Source organism: Bubalus kerabau, chromosome 19, assembly GCF_029407905.1.
Source record: "Bubalus kerabau isolate K-KA32 ecotype Philippines breed swamp buffalo chromosome 19, PCC_UOA_SB_1v2, whole genome shotgun sequence".
NCBI classification, from domain to species: domain Eukaryota; kingdom Metazoa; phylum Chordata; class Mammalia; order Artiodactyla; family Bovidae; genus Bubalus; species Bubalus kerabau.
The window spans coordinates 12,460,236-12,480,000 of NC_073642.1; the positions used below are offsets into that span (position 1 = coordinate 12,460,236).

The 19,765-nt window shown below is 40.0% G+C and overlaps 1 long non-coding RNA gene across 5 annotated transcripts in view; it reads right to left on the reverse strand.

Annotated features, from left to right (window-relative positions):
- Positions 1-16,374: 16,374 nt before the first annotated feature.
- The window catches only part of LOC129633885 (uncharacterized), a 19,061-nt gene continuing 15,670 nt past the window's right edge, over positions 16,375-19,765 (reverse strand). For all 5 annotated transcript variants that reach the window (XR_008705342.1, XR_008705344.1, XR_008705343.1 and 2 more), the window contains 3 exons: positions 18,402-18,613; positions 17,793-17,973; positions 16,375-16,627 (listed from right to left, as the gene is read on the reverse strand). This is a non-coding gene — a long non-coding RNA (uncharacterized LOC129633885). The remainder of the gene's footprint in view (positions 16,628-17,792; positions 17,974-18,401; positions 18,614-19,765) is intronic.

Consider the following 19,765-nt stretch of genomic DNA (forward strand, 5'->3'; position numbering starts at 1 on the left):
TCCTTTGTTTTACAGAGGAGGAAGGTCAAAATGAGAGTCTGAAATGATCTATGAGGAAATTGCAGGACTGTTTCACTTCAGGGGTAATATAATATTATCCCTGTATTACTTCAGGGTTAATATAATAGCAATTTGGGAAATGGGATTAAATTAGGGACAATTCCATACATACCGAAAAACATCTTCTGAACGGTTGATAGTTTAAAAAAATAGTTTTAATGAACAACACAGATGCTACAAAATATCAATCCTTATAATTAAAAGTGCTCATGCAAATGAGGCATTAAATAAATAAGAAGCTGTTATTGGAACTGATTGATGATGATAATGCTGGTGATCATTAGAATCACTTCCTTCCAAGTTTCTGTAACAACTTCCCACTCTCATAGTCGCTTAGTACTTGCCTTGCCAAACCCCAGCCTTGGATTAAATCAACATCTGCCTTCTCCACAGTTGTGCCAGCAGCTTCATTTAGCTAGTGTGGTCTGCCCCTGCCTGGATCACCTTGGTTTGACTCTTAAGTATAAAATCCTGAGCCTCAGATGAGCTCTTCATGCTGCCCTGAGGTTCTGCTGAGTCTACCTGCTAAGTTGGATCTCCAAGACAAAAAACAATTCCATGCCTTCTTCTTTCTCCTAGTTTAACCTGACCTTGGTTCAAAAGGCACCTGGAAAATAGATGCCATCCATTAAGAATTTCTCATCTTTTACATAACTTTCAGTAGTAAAACTCACCCACATCTACACTGTCTTATATTTTCCCTTTAAAATTCCAACCGAAGACAGGTGCCTTGTGTTTTCAAAGTCCCTTGACCTGAGTTCTGAATCCTAACCCCTCATCCCTTTTAAGGATATTGTGGCCTTTGGTCCACTGATCTCCTGCATCCAGCACTCCTTTACTGGATCAGCTTACAAACTCAACAGTTGTTGAACTGAAACAAATACTCCACTAGATATTTCTCCAGCGAAGATTGGGTTTATTCGGGTTCAGTGGAGAATTGCAGTTCAGACTCTGCAACCATAGTGAGCTGCCTCCCCCGCAGAGTAAGAGAAGGAGAAGGTACTCATAGAGAGGAGAAGGAAGTTGAGAGCATTATGATGAATGGAGAATCCATGATTTTTTTAATCCATGGAGCCCTTGCCAAAAAGAAGTCTTTCTTTTTGTGTGTGTTCATTTTAAGTCGCTTCAGTCATGTCTGACTCTGCAACCCTATGGACTGTAGTCTGCCAGGCTCCTCTGTCCATGGGATTCTCCGGGCAAGAATACTGGAGTGGGTTGCCATGCCCTCTTCCAGGGGATCTTCCCAATTCAGGGATCGACCCCACATCTCTTATGTCTCCTGCACTGGCAAGCGAGTTCTTTACCACTAGTGCCACCTGGGAAAGCCCATACTTTGCAGAGTAGTATCTAACTCATTTGGAAAGCTAATCTGATTCAAATGTCTCATTAATTATCACCTGGCAATTGTTCTGGCTTCTGAGGAGCACACATGCTGCTTCCAAGAGTCTCCTCTGTTCTTTCCTTTCTTCATCCTCCTAATATAGTCTGTACACCTTGTCAAGAAAAGTTTACAGTAAAAGAGTCTGTTGCATAAAACTGTTTTGATAATAATAGTCATATTTCACAAAATACTCTATTTCTTTCACTTAGCTTGTTTAAAACTGAAACAGGTCTGGAAAGGTGGCCGAGGTATAAGGCAAAGTTGTTCCGGGTGTCCATAAGGTTCCCAACTTTTCTTTGAGAAGAGGGAAGGAGGTGAAACAGGAAAGGAAGGTGATCACAAGAGAATCACTGAGAGGAAAGTGAGGAGTGCACACCTGAAATAACAACCGTTGGCAAGTCATGGTCTTCCTAAGAGAGGGCTCACCTGTGTGTCTCCCAACTTAGTGCCACAGAGCATGAGAGCTCCCCCTTCTGGTCTCCAACTCTATTTTACTGATTTCCCAATTTAACTAAGGTTTCTGTTTATTTCTGGGCTTTCCAGGTAGCTCAGATGGTAAAGAATCTGCCTGTAATGTAGGAGATCCAGGTTTGATCCCTGGGTCAGAAAGATCCTCTAGAGAAGGAAATGGCTACTCACTCCAGTATTCTTGCCTAGAGAATTCCACAGAGAGTACAGTCCATGGGGTTGCAAAAAGTTGAACACAACTGAGCAACTAACTCTTTCTGTTCATTAACTTTTTACACAATTCTAACTGTGTAACACCTGAATAAAACAAAACAAACAAGCAAAAAAACTAACAAAAATCAAACAGTATCTCTGGTAAAGGATGATAGTTGGTCTTCAATACCCATTGTCCCCTTCTGCTTTGATTAAAGAACCTATGCTTTTAGTTGAGCCCATAAACACCTTTCATGCACTGGAGGAGGAAATGGCAACCCACTCCAGCGTTCTTGCCTGGAGAATCCCAGGGACAGTGGGGCCTGGTGGGCTGCAGTCTATGGGGTCGCACAGAGTTGGACACGACTGAAGTGACTTAGCAGCAGCAGCATAAACACCTGGAATAGGCAACATCTCCCAGACTCTTGCACTTAGATGTGGCCATGCAAACAAGTAAACAGATGGAAGAAGCATTGTCCAAATGAGAGGACCTGAGCACTTCATCACGTCCTCCCATGCTGATGTTAGCTTAGCTATACAATAGCAGGATTTGGGCCCCTGGGCATAGGTTCTTTAACCAAAGGTAAAGGGGGCAATGAATATTGAAGACCAACTATTATCCTTTAATAGAGATACTGTTTGATTTGTGTTAGTTTCTTGCTTTTTTTGTTTGTATGTTTGTTTTATTTTATTTAGGATTTTGACCTCTAATATGAGGTTTGGGGAGACACCATAGCAGCCCCAAACTTCTTAATGCCTAAACTAAGAAGGGAATTACAGAGGAAGAGATGGTTGGATGGCATCACCAACTCAATGGACATAAATTTGAGCAAACTCCAGGAGATAGTGAAGGACAGGGAAGCCTGGTGTGCTGCAGTCTATGGGGTTGCAAAGAGTGGGACATGACTTAGTGACTGAACCACCACCACCACCACAAAGAAATGAAGGAGAAAAATACACATCTATCTTGTTCAAGTTGTTGCTGTGGGACTTTTTAACATTTGAAGCCAAAACTAAACTTAAATGATATGCTTATATTCTTATATTTCCTTAAAACGAATGCCATTCATTTTATGCTTAGAAGAAAGCTTATCTTCCATTCAAGTCCAAGTATTTTGAATCATCTATATATATGGCCTCCTTACCCTCACTCTTTGATTCTAGAATGGCTTTCACCTTCATCTCTACAGAGACTGCTCTTGTTAGGCTCATGGAGCTTCACTTTGCTCATCCTCATGATACCCAGCATCACTGTCCACTCTCACTTTCACAAAAGTCTCTCTTTCCTAAGAGTCTATGATGTCACACTTGGTTGAGTTTTCTTTGGCCTCTCTGGTCACTATTTCTCAGCCTCCTTTGCAAACCTCTATTTTTGTGCCTTTTCCACCACTTCTCCTTAGTCAGGCCTTTTAAATGCAATGTGTCCAAAGTGAAACTCTTGATTCTCAACCTCCCAAATTTGTTCCTACCTAAGTCTTTCTCATCTTACTAAATTAATAGTAAATTCTCTAACTAGAATGTGGAATTCATTTTGATTCCTCTCTTTTCCTTGCTCTTCAAAACCCACATATCAAAGTACCTGTGTTTAGATCTACCTCAGGCATTCATTTCTATCCACCTTTTCTTCAAGCATCCTCTCATCCAAGATGGCATGATATGCTCCTGGGCTGTGGAAGAGCAACTGATCTGATTTTCCTAGGATTTTTCTCTCTTACTTCGTTCAGTCTCAGTCAGTTCAGTTCACTTCATTCACTCAGTCACATCCAACTCTTTGCAACCCCATGAATTGAAGCATGCCAGGCCTCCCTGTCCATCACCAACTCCTGGAGTTCACTCAAACTCATGTCCATTGAGTTGGTGATGCCATCCAGCCATCTCATCCTCTGTCTTCCCCTTCTCCTCCTGCCCCCAATCCCTCCAACATCAGGGTCTTTTCCAGTGAGTCAACTCTTCGCACGAGGTGGCCAAAGTATTGGAGTTTCAGCATCAGTCCTTCCAATGAACACCCAGGGCTGATTTCCTTCAGATTGGACTGGTTGGATCTCCTTGCAGTCCAAGGGACTCTCAAGAGTCTTCTCCAACACCACAATTCAAAAGCATCAATTCTTCGGCACTCAGCTTGCTTCACAGTCCAACTCTCACATCCATACATGACCACTGGAAAAACCATAGCCTTGACTAGACAGATTTGTGTTGGCAAAGTAATGTCTCTGCTTTTCAATATGCTATCTAGGTTGGTCATAACTTTCCTTCCAAGGAGTAAGCATCTTTTAATTTCATGGCTGCAGTCACCATCTGCAGTGATTTTGGAACCCCAAAAAATAAAGTCTGACACTGTTTCCACTGTTTTCCCATCTATTTCCCATGAAGTGATGGGACCAGATGCCATGATCTTAGTTTTCTGAATGTTGAGCTTTAAGCCAACTTTTTCACTCTCCTCTTTCACTTTCATCAAGAGGCTTTTTAGTTCCTCTTCATTTTCTGTCATAAGAGTGCTGCCATCTGCATATCTGAGGTTATTGATATTTCTCCTGGCAATCTTGATTCCAGCTTGTGCTTCTTCCAGCCCAGCGTTTCTCATGATGCACTCTGCATATAAGTTAAATAAGCAGGGTGACAATATACAGCCTTGATGTACTCCTTTTCCTATTTGGAACCAGTCTGTTGTTCCATGTCCAGTTCTAACTGTTGCTTCCCGATCTGCATACAGGTTTCTCAAGAGGCAGGTCAGGTGGTCTGGTATTCCCATTTCTTTCAAAATTTTCCATAGTTTATTGTGATCCACACAGTCAAAGGCTTTGGCATAGTCAATAAAGCAGAAATACATGTTTTTCTGGAACTCTCTCGCTTTTTTGATGATCCAGCTCATGTTGGTTATTTCGTCTCTGGTTCCTCTGCCTTTTCGAAAACGAGCTTGAACATCTGGAAGTTCACAGTTCACATACTGCTGAAGCCTGGCTTGGAGAATTTTGAGCATTACTTTACTAGCATGTGAGATGAGTACAATTGTGTGGTAGTTTGGGCATTCTTTGGCATTGCCTTTCTTTGGGATTGGAATGAAAACTGACCTTTTCCAGTCCTGTGGCCACTGCTGAGTTTTCCAAATTTGCTGGCGTATTGAGTGCAGCACTTTCACAGCGTCTTTCAGGATTTGAAATAGCTCAACTGGAATTCCATCACCTCCACTAGCTTTGTTCGTAGTGATGCTTTCTAAGGCCCACTTGACTTCACATTCCAGGATATCTGGCTCTAGGTGAGTGATCACACCATCATGATTATCTTGATCATGAAGATCTTTTTTGTACAGCTCTTCTGTGTATTCTTGCCATCTCTTCTTAATATTCTACTTCTGTTAAGTCCATACCATTTCTGTCCTTTATTGAGCCCATCTTTGCATGAAATGTTCCCTTGGTATCTCTAATTTTCTTGAAGAGATCTCTAGTCTTTTCCATTCTGTTGTTTTCCTCTACTTCTTTCAATTGATTGCTGAGGAAGGCTTTCTGATCTCTCCTTGCTATTCTTTGGCACTCTGCATTTAGATGCTTATATCTTTCCTTTTCTCCTTTGCTTTTTGCTTCTCTTCTTTTCACAGGTATTTGTAAGGCCTTCTCAGACAGACATTTTGCTTTTTTGCATTTCTTTTTCTTGGGGATGGTCTCCATCCCTGTCTCCTGTACAATGTCACAAACCTCAGTCCATAGTTCATCAGGCACTCTGTCTATCAGATCTAGTCCCTTAAATCTATTTCTCACTTCCACTGTATAATCATAAGGGATTTTATTTAGGTCATACCTGAATGGTCTAGTGGTTTTCCTTACTTTCTTCAATTTAAGTCTGCATTTGGCAATAGGGAGTTCATGATCTGAGCCACAGTCGGCTCCCGGTCTTGTTTTTGCTGACTGTATAGAGTTTCTCCATCTTTGGCTGCAAAGAATATAATCAGTCTGATTTCGGTGTTGACTATCTGGTGATGTCCACGTGTAGAGTCTTCTCTTGTGTTGTTGGAAGAGGGTGCTTGCTATGACCAGTGTGTTCTCTTGGCAAAATTCTATTAGCCTTTGCCCTGCTTCATTCCGTACTCCAAGGCCAAGTTTGCCTGTTACTCCAGGTGTTTCTTGACTTCCTACTTTTGCATTCCAGTCCCCCTATAATGAAAAGGACATCTTTTTGGGGTGTTAGTTCTAAAAGGTCTTGTAGGTCTTCATAGAACCGTTCAACTTCAGCTTCTTCAGAATTACTGGTTGGGGCATAGACTTAGATTACCATGATATTGAATGCTTTGCCTTGTAAACAAACAGGGATCATTCTGTTGTTTTTGAGATAGCAGCCAAGTATGGCATTTTGGACTCTTTTGTTGACCATGATGGCTACTCCATTTCTCCTAAGGGATTCCTGCCCACAGTAGTAGATAAAATGGTCATCTGAGTTAAAATCACCCATTCCAGTCCATTTTAGTTCACTGAGTCCTAGAATGTCGACGTTCACTCTTGCCATCTCCTGTTTGACCACTTCCAATTTGTCTGGATTCATGGACCTAACATTCCAGGTTCCTATACAATATTGCTCTTTACATCATCGGACCTTGCTTCTATCATCAGTCACATCCACAAATGGGTATTGTTTTTGCTTTGGCTCCATCCCTTCATTCTTTCTGGAGTTATTTCTCCACCGATCTCCAGTAGCATATTGGGCACCTACCTACCTGCGGAGTTCCTCTTTCAGTATCCTATCTTTTTGCCTTTTCATACTTTTCATGGGGTTCTCAAGGCAAGAATATTAAAGTGATTTGCCATTCTCTTCTGCAGTGGACCACATTCTGTCAGACCTCTCCACCATGACCTGTCCGTCTTGGGTGGCCCCATGTGGCATGGCTTAGTTTCGTTGAATTAGACAAGGCTGTGGTCCATGTGATCAGATTGGCTAGTTTTCTGTGATTATGGTTTCAGTCTCCTTCATGGCAGGCAGATTCTTTATCAACTGAGCTTTGAGGGAAGCCTAAATTTAGCTATAGTAGGCTGATTAGCTGGTTTGCCAGGTGGCACGAGTGGTAAAGAACCCCCTTGCCAATGCAGGAGACACAAGAGACAGGGTTCGATCCCTGGGTTGGGAAGATACCCTGGAAGGGGGCATGGCAACCTACTCAAGTACTGTTGCCTGGAGAACCCCATGGACAGAGAAGCCTGGTGGGCTACGGTCCATGGGGTCACAAAGAGTCGGACACAACTGAAGCAACATGGCCCACATGCAGGCTGCATAATAGTCCTCCAAAGATGTCCATGTCCTAATTTTACAAGCTCATGGACATGGTCTTTTACATGAGAAAGGTTAACTTTGGAGATGTGATTAAGGTCCTTGCGATGGGGAGATTATTCTGAATTATCCAAAGTAATCACAAGGGATAAGAGAGACAGGAGGGTCAGAGTTAGAGAAAGAGATGCAGCTGAGGCAGAGGCTAGAGTGACGTGGGGCCTCAAGCACAGGGAGCAGGTGTTTCTAGAAGCTGCAGAAGGCAAGGGAGCAGATTGTCCCTTTGTCTTCAGAAAGAAAACAGCCCTGCTAACCTGCTTTAGACTTCTGACCTCCTGAGCTATAAGGTTCTGACCTCCTGAGCTATAAGGTATATGTTTGTTGCTGTGTGGTCACTAAGTCATGCCTGACCCTTTTGAGACGCCCCTGGACTATAGTCTGCCAGGTTCTTCTGACCACGGGATTTCCCAGGCAAGAGTACTGGAGTAGGTTGCCATTTCCTTTTCATATATATATATATATATATATATATATATATATGTCTTAAGGAGTATTATTAAAGTAGTAGCATATATTTTGGGATCTCTGAAAGTGGTGGCTGTTAGAGAAATTAAGCAAACTTAATAAAATCAAGAAATTTCAAATTTTGAGCCTTTGCATAATATCTAACCAAGATATATCATACCAGTTAAACAAACCACACTAAAACTGGAATTGCAGAATTAAAGCCATAATTGATAGCAGTAAAGGGTAAATATCATATAGAAAATAAGTAAACACAGAAAACTCTACTAGTGATATCAGGAACAAATTTAAGTACTCAAAAGAAAAGCATATTTGTGAAAATACAGTAGTGTTGATCACAAAATGGAGATGGAATCTAAGAAGCTATGAGTCTTGGAGGATGAAGACAGGACAGTTGGAATGGAAACAAAACTCAAAGTCAACATTAAAGAAAATTTACTGTGTTAGAAAAACTAGACTATGCATAGCAAATGGCTCCATACCAGTATAAGCAACCTCAGTGGGAAATTAACAGACTGGAAAGATAATTAAATTATTAAAGTAAATATCATATAAGCACAGCAGACTGTTAAGGAAACAAACAAAAAAATACCTAAAAAATAACACAAACTGGGATGACAGACATTTTTTTTGTTGTTGAAAATGCCGAATATAATAAAAAGCATCTCCTCACTTATAGGGGAAACAGACTGTGATTCATTTCTGTTGTCACTAATCAAGTTTCTTCTGGTATGGAAAACCTTCATAGGTACATTTTCAAATATTTTGAAAATTGATCATGTGTGAATTATGATTTTTGAAAGTAAATTCACACTTATATACTGGCCAACAGGGAAATGAATCAAAGTGAATAAATTGCGAAGGGGAATTTCATGGCTTTACACAGCCCCATCTTCACTTTTTCAAACTGTATTCCAGTTTTAGAAATGCAAATTAGGAAACCAGTTAGAAGGATGATCTGTGTTGAGAAGTATGTCCTGCTACCAGGCAAGTATGGTTCTGCATTGCTCTTGTCAGCCTCTCCTTTCTAAGACACCTTCCTGGAACTGGGAAATGAGTTCTGTGTGTAGCTTGGTTGCTTGTGTTTGATTACTCCTCAAAATAATAACTGATGGAGTTCAGTTTCAGCACTTGGTAAGATAACACCACGATTTACATTTTTAGAGCATGATGCTGAGCTATGAAGTATCCCCTCCTCAGTACCTCTGCTTCCTATGGAATAGCAAAATGATAGCCATTTCATGCCAAATGAATTATCTGCATCATCAGAACTCATATTGAATGCTCTAAGTCACTGGTTTTAGGCTGTAACTGAGCAAAGTATAATAATAATCCCGAGAGCAGCAGGCAGTATCTCTCATGAAGCCTCATTTTTTCCTCCAGATTTTTAGTTATAAAAGGTACTATAATTCAGTTTTATGTTTTAATATAAATTTACTTATATGTATACTGACATATGGCTTCCCTGGTGGCTCAGTGGTAAAGAATCTGCCTGCTGATGCAGGAGACCCAAGTTTGTTTCCTGGGTCTGGAAGATCCGCTGGAGAAGGGAATAGCTACCCACTCCAGTATTTTTGCCTGGAGAAATCCATGGACAGAGAAGTTTGGTGGGCAACAGTCCATGTGGTCACAAAGAGTCGGACATGACTAAGCGACTAAGGTTTTCACTTTACACAGTGACTTATGGCTTCTCTTGTGGTTCGATGGTTAAGAATCAGCCTGCCAATGCAGGAAGCATGGGTTCAATTCCTGGGTTGAAAATATCCCCTGGAGAAGGAAACCCACTCCAGTGGCAACCCACTCTAGTGTTCTTGCCTGGGAAATCCCATGGACAGAAGAGCCTGGCGGGCTACAGTCCATTGTGTCTCAATGAGTCAGACGTGACTTAGCAACTCAACAAAAGCAACAATATTGGCATATAGAAAAAAAGCAGTGCAAAAGATGCATTTCCATTTTTTTATTCCATTTTTTTGTTTTTCCTTTTGTTTTCAGCTTATAAACTCACTTTCCCCTTTTCTCTCTCTACACACATCAGCCTACTCCTCCACAGGGAAATAATGTGAATTACCTAGAAAGAATCCTCCCATATGTCTTCAGGAATGTACACCCTTATCCATTATATATCCTATGATCCTCTGTAGGTGATACAAAAAATAAGTGTATGCAAGTTTGGAGTGTGTGTGTGTGTGTGTGTGTGTGTGTGATTATTTGTTTTTTTCCAAAATGGGCTACACCCAAAGATTTTCTTATTCAGCAATTCTTCACAGAATTTCATCTGAGTCATTTGATGTACCCCAAATTTTTTTTCTTTTTAGTGATTGAATCATTGTCCACGGCATGAATGTACTGAACTTATTTTTTTGTCACTATGTAGCAAACATTCACATATATGAATGTTTATATGTATTTATATGTATGTATAACCTTCGATATTTCACATACTGACTAAAACAGAAAGAGAGGGTTTCATTCATTTCATTTCTTCATTTCTTGGGGAGACTTTTAAGGATGGGACTATTGAGTGGAAAAATATATGTACTTTTAAAATATGCTCTCAGATTGCGTTTCTAAAATGCAAAAAGTCTTTGAAGCACAAACTGGAATCAAGATCGCCAGGAGAAATATCAATAACTTCAGATATGCAGACGACACCACACTTATGGCAGAAAGCAAAGAAGAACTAAAGAGCCTCTTGATGAAAGTGAAAGAGGAGAGTGAAAAAGTTGGCTTGAAACTCAACATTTAGAAAACTAAGATCATGGCATCTGGTGCCATCACTTCATGGCAAATAGATGGGGAAACAATGGAAACAGTGACAGACTTTATTTTGGGGGGCTCCAAAATCACTGCAGATGGTGACTGCAGCCATGAAATTAAAAGACACTTGCTCCTTGGAAGAAAAGTTATGACCAATCTAGAAAGCATATTAAAAAGCAGAGACATTACTTTGCCAACAAAGATCAGTCTATTCAAAGCTATGGCTTTTCCCGTAGTCATGTATGAAAGTGAGAGCTGGACTATAAAGAAAGCTGAGCGCCGAAGAACTGATGCTTTTGAACTGTGGTGTTGGAGAAGACTCTTGAGAGTCCCTTGGACAGCAAGGAGATCCAACCAGTTCTTCGTAAAGGAAATTAGTCCTGAATATTCATTGGAAGGACTGATGCTGAAGCTGAAACTCCAGTATTTGGTCACCTGATGCAAAGAACTGACTCATTTGAAAAGACCCAGATGCTGGGAAAGATGGAAGGAAGGAGAAGGGGATGACAGAGGTTGAGATGGTTGGATGTCATCATCAATTAGATGGACATGAGTTTGAGTAAACTCTAGAAGTTGATGATGGACAGGGAAGCCTGGCATGCTACCATCCATGGGGTTAGAAAGAGTCAGACATGACTGAGTGATTGAACTGAACTGAACTGATCCAATTGCTTCCCTAAAATTCAAAAAGTCTTCACATTTTTACAAACGGTGTATGAATGTACCCTTTCCACATATTCCTGTCCTCAGTGGGTGATGTAGCATTAAAACAGTACCAGTTTGATGAATTAAAGTGATACTTTGCTATTCTGTTATTTTCATTTTCCTGCTGCTTAGTGATTTGACCATCTTTTTCTTTGTTTGGGGGCCACCTAGATTGGCTCTGCCTTCTTCTCACAGCCTCTGCCCATTCTTCTGTTGGACTGTGTCCATCTTGACAGTTTGCAAGTGTGTTTGGTGTGTATTCCTATTAACCCTTTTTCTCTATTACTTTTGTAATTAAAAGAAGCTTTGTTTTAGAAAAAGAGACAGAAGATAAAAGGATCTGAATTTCATTCAAAGATGAAAATGCTTAAAACATTCTCTCTTGGAAAGATTTGCATTTTAATTGGCATCAAGCCTGAAAAGAATGAAGATCCTAGAGATACTTCTGATCGTCAGGGAAAGGGTATAAATCAAACCTCTTTGATGGCTTGATTCGCATTTCTCCCACCAACATTTAGTCTGTACACACTATAGTATCTGGATACTCGATCGTGCTGAAAAGCCGAGTATGTGTTGTGTTCAGACTTACAGTGGAGAAGGGGCCGGGCACAATGGCAGGGAAAGCAGTTTTTAGAGACTTAAACTTTGGGTCTTAGGTGACTGGAATGGACCATTGGTTTTGCTTTGCTTTGTTCTTATTTTTTATTGTGGTAAACTGCATATAACATGAAATTTTCAGCACGGAGTCCAGCTCGGTGGTGTTACGTGCATTCACATTGTTGTGCAGTCACCATGGCCATATATCTCGGAACTTTTTCATCTTCCCCAACTGAAACTCTGTATCCATTAAACACCAGCTCCCCTCCCTCCTCTCTCCGCCCCTGCAACCATCATTCTGCTGTCTGCTTCTTCAAGTTTGACTACTCTAAGAATGTAATATAAATGGGATCATATGGTATTTGTTTTCTGTGACTGGCTTATTTCACTTAGAATAATGTCCTCAAAGTTCATTCATGTTGTAGCATATGTTAGAAATTCCCTCCTTTTTAAATTCTGGAATATATATATATATACACTCACACAAACCACATCCTATTCATCCTTTCCTGCATGCATTTATGGACACTTACATTGCTTTTACATTTTAGCTATTGTGAATAATGCTGCCATGAACATAGGCATACAGTTATCTTTCTAATATTGTTTTCAATTTTCTTGATACTATTCCTAGAAGTGTAATTGATGGATCATGTGATAATTCTGTTTTTGATTTTTTTGAGAACCCACCATACTGTTGCCCATACAAGCTACACCATTTAACAATCTTACCAACAGTGCAAAAGGGTCCTAATTTCTCCACATCCTTGTCAATGCTTGTCACTTTGTAAAAATATATATTAACTATCTTAATGGTTGTGAGTTAGTACCACTATTGTAGGTTTGATTTGTATTTCCCTAATGATTAAAGATGTTGCATATCTTTGCACGCGCTTATTGGCTGTTTGTATCTCTTCTTTGGAAGGACCTTTTGTTTTGAGGCTGCCACAGACTTGATTCCATAAAGGGGGCTGATATGCAGACCTCCTGGGCACATAGAAAACAAATTCTTCAGTATTTCCAGAGCACCTAGAAAGACTGGAAGTAGAAGGTTGATGTTTGCCTTCACAATTTGGAGGCAACAGAGGCAGATGGACGTAGTGCAGCACCCTCTCACCCTCCCACCCATCAGATAAAAAAGACAAAGACAACAACAGCGGCCCCTGAGCAAACACTCTTCTCAGTCTCTGTATCTTGTGGCCAAGATTCCCAGTGTGGGTACCAGTATGGGCTCCACTGCTCGCTACTCGGCTGCCGTCCATGGGGTCACACAGTCGGACACGACTGAAGTGACTTAGCAGCAGCAGCAGCTTACTACTCGTATAAACTTGGACAACTTAGATACGCTACTTACCTTATAGGATGAACCTTGACTTGCTTTTGTGTCAAGTTAGGAAAGCATCTCCAGGAGCTGTTCAGGCATTAGTGGATCAAGAGTTGCATGTGTATGTAGTTGCTCTGAAATTGATTTAAAACATTCTAGAAATGGGACTGCTTTGGCTACTTTTCAGGGAAAGGCTAATCTCATTCTGTGAGCTGTAAACCCTGGAGAGTCATCATTAAATATCTCCTTAGAGTGAGAATAAGAGGGCAATTTAAGTTTGGTTCTTTATAAATGTTTATTGTTAAAGCCTCCTCTTCAGTAAGGATACCAGAGGGGAGAGACTCCACCACGGTAGGACGTCCCACTCAAAGGTGTGATTCGTAACAGAAGGTTCTGGGCAATGGAATCTGCTTCCTCCTTCCCCCATTCAAAATTTCCAAAAGCATAGATGAGCTACTGGCCAGTAAATGCTTGCCTACATGGATGAAGATGGGCTGTTTATAGCTGAGAATTGAGGTCCCGGGGGTGTGGACCGGCAGGCTGAGCCCACGCCAGCCCTGCTAAATAGCACCCACGTTGTTCTCTTTACCTCCTCCTCATGGAAGCCAGGTGCTTTGCGAACCCAGAAACATTATTTCTGCCATTTACATCATGTTTTTTTAAAGTTTGGAAAATATAAGTAGAAATAAAATCTGTCGGTAGGCAAAATGTGTTATGAATCACAGCATCTCTCTGAAAGAACTTGAGCCAAGAGGATATTTTGATTCGAACAAGTCATATAATTCAGGCCAAAATGGCTTCAGATTTGAACTTCCCCAAAATAGTGAGGGTTTGCCACGTCACTCGGCTGACATAGATAGGGTGATCCCCACTTCTAGGATGCAATGGAACTTCTAGGAATATTCAAAATTGGCTAGTACCTTTTTGCCTCTGGAGGGTATGGGAGGAAGAGAGACAAACCAGAGAGCAATACTACATTGTAATCTGTTAGGCATCAAAGAAACCTTTCTCTAGGTTTTATAAATCCAGCTGCGTAAACTGCACTAGACTAGAGCCTACACACACACACACAGACACACACACACACACACATCGGCACAAAGAATAGAACTAGGGACCACTTTAACAGCAAAGTGGCCGTAAATCAGTGTGTTGGAATTTCATCAATATGACATCATTCCCAATGTGACATGGGAGAGCCCACCCTCCATTTCCTCTCCCTCTATCCCTCACACTCGCCCCCTTTCCTCTTAAAGAGATGATGAAGCTGCCCGTGCAGCACAGAAGGATAATAAAAACCTGTATCCCTTAAGCTGAATTCAGCCCATTGAACTGCACAAACAGCAATAACCAAAACAAAGCTAGCAGGAAACGTTTGCACACAGCATCTGTTATGATCACATAACCACGAGACAGCTGTTTAATCCCAACTGTTAACATAAGATCATTTGTGTGTTTGAAGAGCAATCCCATTTGGATTTCCCCCTTTATTTATTTATTTTCTAGCTTTTCCAAGAGAGAGGCTTTCTCAGCTGTAGGATGCAATTTGTGTTGCTGTCTTTTTCCACTTTCACCCTCAGCTTCTGAAGGAGAGGGGTGTTGTGGTTTTTCTAACTCTAAATACTCAGAAGGGAGAGGGGATGGCTGTGTGGTCTCCTAACCGAGCAGGGCATGGCCCTTTCGCAGCCTGTGGGACCTGCTTTTTGCTCTCCAGAACATTTATAAACCATTCTGGTCAGATTATGGGAAAAGGCCCTCACATGAAACGCGTCTGGTGGTCTCAGCCAAATTCTGGTGAGACTGGAGTTTTCTCAGCACCACCCAGGATTGGAACCAATTCCTGTGAAGCTCAGTTCCAAAACCTAATCATTAGGCTCACAGCTACTTTGAAAGGGTCAAGGAAGAATGTCAGCAGTTTGGGTGGCCTGTCTGAGTGCCCACTTTGGAACAGTGAGCAGGACACCTACAAGCCTTCTGATGGTGAGTTTTAGGGTCATACTTTTTTCTGTTTTTTCATTTACATCATATGTCACTGCCTGCAGTCTCCCTAAATGCTCAGCAGAGAAAATGCACGCTTCGCCGTTGAATTGCAGCCAGCATATCACAGAAGGAGTTGATGCCAGTGGCAAGCAGGCCAGAGCTGATCATGTGGGCTTGGGGTGAGGAGAGCTGGCCATGCAAATGTGGACAAGCATTAACCTTGAAAACTGCCTGAAATTAGCATTACATAAATCTTTCCTCACCTCTTGCTTTAAATATTTAATTCCAGCAAACCCTCCATGTTGATCCCAACATGGTGATAATATTTATGATATTAAGTTTATCTTTCTGGGAAAATAGAAAGTCTATGGCTTCTAATATATGTCTTAAACCTGATTCTTGGGACAAGTTCATTTCTAGGTCATATAAACCTTGGGAATGGAAGGGACTTTTACTCCTCTCTCATTTTTTTTCTTTTTTTAATTTATTCCTGATGTTTAATTTAATTTTCAGTGTTTTTTTTGAATTATTGACAAATAAAAGTTGTATATGTTTAACGTATTTCACTACATATTTAATATATGTTTCCATTGTGATCATGCTAATTAAGTTAATTAACATTTTTAAAGATCTTTTTATGTGGACCATTTTTAAAATCTTTATTGAATTTGTTATAATATTTCTTCTGTTTTATGTTTTGGTTTTTTGACCCCCAAGGCATATGGGATCTTAGTTCCCCGACCAGGGATCAAACCCACACCCTTTGTGTTGGAAGTTGAAGTCCTAACCATTGGACTGCCAGGGAAGTCCCAATTAATATTTTTGACATTAACTTTTGAAAAATGTAAGTTGTTTAAGAGGAATTTACATCTCTTTGAAATGAAAAATATCACAAGAACAATTTTTGAATGACCACTGAATTTCTCCTGATGAAAGCGGCCTCATTCTCTCTTGTGGCTTCACATTCTCACAACTATTGCTTTATTCTCTCTCCCTGACCCTTCAAAGAATAGGTATTGAGCTTCTACAGAGGTCAGTTTTCTGTGATTTAGTAGGAAAAGCAAAAATAGTCAGTGATAGAAGCAGTCAAAAGAGAGTAACTATCAATGTTGGAAAAAATTAAACATGTAGGTCAGTCTAGGTGGTGATTTATTACCATACTTAGATAAAATGCATTTAACTTTAGCTTGACATTCTTTATCACACACACAAAAGTTTGCGTCCAGCTGCAGGGGGTGGGGGAGTAACTGCGATCTCTATAGATTTTGAACATTCATCTTAATGGTCCACTTCCCTTCCATGGGACAAAATCGCCAACATCGTTAATGGGAGAAAATCCTTTATCGACTGATTCATTTCCATGTTTTGTTTCTGCAGCGAGACGGGATATCCTGTAAGGTGGCGAAAAGGGAGGGAAAATTAGTACTATCCGTTTTTGATTTGCCATTATTATTATTGTTATTTCTGCTCTCAAGATGGTATTTTATTTATCTACTGGTTTTCATATATAACAAGTATTTTTGGTGATGTTTTTCTCCTCTCCCTTCCCAGTTTACCCCGGTTAAAAAATTACTCTTGGCAGGATTTGGAAGGGAGTTTACTTTTGTCACATAAAGAAGTCATTATCATTTAATATTTGCTTCTTTTATTAAAACTAACTAATGGAATAGTTATTAGGTACCCCCATTTACTGAATAAAAGCCCTGGTTTATTTTGTTTGTTTTGCCTAAGTATGGGAAATACTTTTGATTGATTTTAGAAAAAGAACTACCAGAGTGAAGAGAGACATTCCACTGCCTGAGCAAGCACACACAAGTTACAAGTATCTTTCAGATGCTCATTAGTCAGCTAAAACCAGGAAATAAATATTCTACTGTTTTGTGATCACTTCCAGTTACTGCTGTCACAGGAAACATAAACGAGAGGGAGATGATCTGAGAAAAACTGGGTCCCAGTTGGACCCCGACCAATTCACATACCACACACACCTCACCAGGACATTCAGCCCTGGTGAAAAGAACCAGATGAGTCTGCTGCTACCCTAGAAATATTTGAAACTGGCCACATTTATTTCTGAAACTTCAAACACTCAAAGTTTTAGAAAAGTATTTTTTTCTGGATTATTAAGCTTTGTTGCATTTTTGTCAAGTACGAAATGCTACATTTCAAAGCAGTATATATCTCTAGAACAAAGCTTGAAGATTTTCCCATTGAATAGACTTTTCTTCCCTGGTGGTTCAGACGGTAAAGAATCTGACTGCAATGCAGGAGACCTGGGGTTCAGTCTCTGGGTAGGGAAGATCCCCTTGAGAAGGGAATGGCAACCCACTCTAGTATTCTTACCTGGAGAATTCCATGCACATAGAAGGCTGGTGGGCTACAGTCCATGGGGTCAAAAAGAGTCAGACATGACTGAGTGACAAACACTTTCACTTTCACTAGTAAGAATTAATAAAATGTTTCTCTGAATTTTGAATATACTTTAGTGTTCTATGAAACATAGGACAGATCTTGGCAAATAACTATTAATAAGATTATGATTTTACAAATAAGCACCTTTGAAATGAGGACAGGAAGGCAGCATATTGCTTGACATCAGAGGACGGAAAACAGAAATAAACCAATACTAAATTATCGACAGACTTCATTTTGTAAGATGGATCCTTCTTATGTTATATCTTCTTCATTTTTGCAGAATGTGACTCCTGAAGTGGCAGCCTTTTCTCAAGATGTTCATCTTGAATATAAGAAACAAATGAATCAAAAAATGAGTAAACAGACAATGGAGGTGAAGTGTTAAGAATGTGGACAGTATGTGAGTAGGAAGTTGTCCTCCGGAGTCCAGTGCATCATTTCCTGTAGCTTCTGTTTCCACTCACCTTCCTCTTGTCCATTCATCCCCCTGTTTTTCCATGGTCTATGTCCTGTGGCCTGTAAGGCTGTTTCATGCTGAGTTCCAGCTTTGCTTTTTCTAATCTACATTTCCCTTCAAGATTAGACCAGAGGTCAAAGAGAATTTTTGCTTACCCACTATCTCCTCCTCTGATTATTTCATATTACATCAATCTTCCTTGTCGTTCTTAATAATGAGTTCTAGCTTAGAATGTGTTTGATATCATTTAATATAAGACACTGGAGAAAAATTAGAAGGACCCCAAAATTTACCTGCCACACATCCTTTGGAAAGTGTGTATCTCAGTTAAGTCGTGAGAGGAAAAATGTTCGCATTTTCTTCTAAATCGCTGGACTTTAGCCACTCTTTACTCCCTCTTCAAATCACCTATGTCCTTCCCAACAATCTGCACATACGGTGGAGGAAATGGAAACTCTGTCCAAGACAGTCACTCCATTGTCCTTGTAAATCTGATGGGACATAACTCAGCACAACACAAACCGTAGATTGCAATTTACTTGTTAGAAATATTCCAGGGAACATTTTACACTTTAAAATATGTGCTTTCTTTTTTTTTTTTTTAATTTTATTTTATTTTTAAACTTTACATAATTGTATTAGTTTTGCCAAATATCAAAATGAATCCGCCACAGGTATACATGTGTTCCCCAATTTGTTAACTAGCTTGTTTGCTTCTGTTCGGTTTTCTTTAAAAAAAAAATAAATTTATAGAATTGATTGGTAATTTGGACATTGATAACAGAAAGATTCTTTTGACAAATGAGTCAAAGAATGTTTTATATAAAAGAGGATTTTCACTGAGCAAAAAATATTTTGAGACAAACAGTCCGATTAAGCATTTTATACAATCAGAAAAGAAAACCATGCCAACCAGTTCTGGGTACTTCATTCCCTCAAACAACCGAAGGGGTGAATTGAGGCAATTATCCCAACACTTTTTCTTAATTATAGGGACTTTAGCAGGTAAGCAGGTTCTGGGCCTTAATTTTTGCAATAGTTATCTTAATTTGCACTTTGTTTTGCATGTGAAGACACTGCCTAAGCATCATGGTCACTTATAATTTTGTTTTTGAACTCTGTAACTAAACACATTTGAAAACAGTAATTGGTCCAAAAAGGTATTTTAATACCACTGCTAACTTTATTTTTTTTTAATCTTACATTCTTGAGCATGGATTCCATTTATAATTTAAAACAAATGAGCATTTCAAAAATTATATTAAAATAAAATACCTTGAATGAATTTGCAGAGTTTCTCAATGTGTGGTCTTGGAGGAGACTGTGGCAGCCATCTTTGGAAAATACAAACTGTCACAGAGCCCTTCTGGTTATATGTGGTACCTGACCACTTCCTCTCTTTAAAAACCACATGCTGGATATTAGGAACCTTTTCTAGTTCAATGCATTCAATGATCTCATTCAAACATGTAGGGTTGGTTTCTCTGAACAGGATGTTCACTTAAGGTGAGCTCCCGTCCCAAGTCTGCCCCATGAGATTTGTCCTCTCCACCTATGAGGCCACCCTAGGTCTCTTTCCTTTGTTCTGCCTCACATCTCTTTAATGACACAGGAAAATAAAAGCAAGAAGAGCAGATACTTCAGACCATTGTTATTT